General features: G+C 45.3%; 1 non-coding gene across 1 annotated transcript; it reads left to right on the plus strand.

The window, feature by feature from the left end:
• The first annotated feature begins 654 nt into the window (after nucleotides 1–654).
• TRNAV-GAC (transfer RNA valine (anticodon GAC)) lies at nucleotides 655–727 on the plus strand. Its single transcript has one exon. It is a non-coding gene; the product is annotated as a tRNA-Val (tRNA).
• The last annotated feature ends 789 nt before the right edge of the window (nucleotides 728–1516 follow it).

The raw sequence follows: 1516 nt of genomic DNA on the forward strand, positions 1-1516 counted from the left end.
AGTGTGGTGAATCCAAAGATTCCGCATGAATCACCTCATGATCATCTACTACTGCAAATCCAGAGGTTAACTCACCAGTGTCAGTTTGCCTGTGACAACTTCCATCTACATATAGCACTAGCTCTGGATTGTCAAGTGGTTCTTCGTGTAGATCTAACCTGGGCAATGTCAATGTTTGCGTGTGAAGTATGCAATCATGCGTGTCCTCTTGTGCTCTACCTTGCAAGTGGGCTTCAATGTCGTTTGCTTGTTCACAATCTCTTCCTCTCTCTGAGACAAACTTGTCTCATAGGGAAGCAAAGTTGCCAGGTTCAATTTGGAACACCGCCGTAGTGTGATGTGACTTGGTTGTAGGAGTGCCACTTCCCATCGAGAAAGCCTAGCTTGGGTCACATGTTTTGTCCTTTGACAGTTGAGCAGAGCATAGACAGAGTGTGGAACCCACACGGTCAGAGGGTGCATGAGCACCAGATCTGCTGACCTGTCCACGGCATATGCTGCTGCTGCAACGGCCTTAAGACACGCATGCATACCTCGGGCCACTGGGTCTAATTCAGTGCTATAGTATGCAATCATGCGTGTCCTCTTGTGCTGTACCTTGCAAGTGGGCTTCAATGTCATTTGCTTGTTCACCAATCTCTTCCTCTCTCTCTGGTTTCTGTAGTGTAGTGGTTATCACGTTCGCCTGACACGCGAAAGGTCCCCGGTTCGAAACCGGGCGTAAACACCAAATGTTACGGAAATAACGATCTCAGTCTCCCAAGGATCAGACGTCAGACTTTCTTTGGTGAAAGAAAGATTTATTGCATATGCAAGAGCTCTGATTGGATCACAGAACTGACTCCATATTGCCGGAGCAGCCTTTTTATACAAAATTGAAATAGGGAGTTACATATGACATAGCCAATACAGTAATAGAAATCAACTTTTTAACCAATCACATAAAGACACTTAATAAAAGAATTACATAAGGAATATTCGTGCCAAGGATGACTTGCGCGATTTCATGTCCTCGAAAGTCCGAGGGCAGAGTGACCCATGTGTTATGGGTCCGGACTGTAGTGTAAATAAGCCATCTTTGTTTAGTATTCACTTATTAATCAAGTTGCGCATTATTGAGATCCAACTTAATAGCAAGCAATTATAACTAAATTATATAAGGTATAGAAAAGGGTAATCTATATGATAAGGAAAATTCCTCATCATCACTCACGGGCGAGGAGCGCCGCTCGAGTCCCCGGGATCCGGCCTATCGCTCGAGCCACCGAGCAGCAGAAGCCGCAGAGCAGCGGCGGCCAGACCCGAGCAGTGGGAGAGCGCAGCGTTGACACCCTCCTCCCCGCCCGCGACATTTGCACTGAGTACATAGGCTTCACCTGTCTAGGAGTCCTACTCCTTGCAAATGGGAAAAAAATGTGAAATCTCATGCACATGATTCCTTTTTTTTCCTGACTGAAATTAAAAACTACTGCATTTTTCAGTATTTTTGCAGCATTTTTTCACCATTGAAACCAAT

Source organism: Anomaloglossus baeobatrachus, chromosome 8 (assembly GCF_048569485.1).
Source record: "Anomaloglossus baeobatrachus isolate aAnoBae1 chromosome 8, aAnoBae1.hap1, whole genome shotgun sequence".
NCBI lineage: Eukaryota > Metazoa > Chordata > Amphibia > Anura > Aromobatidae > Anomaloglossus > Anomaloglossus baeobatrachus.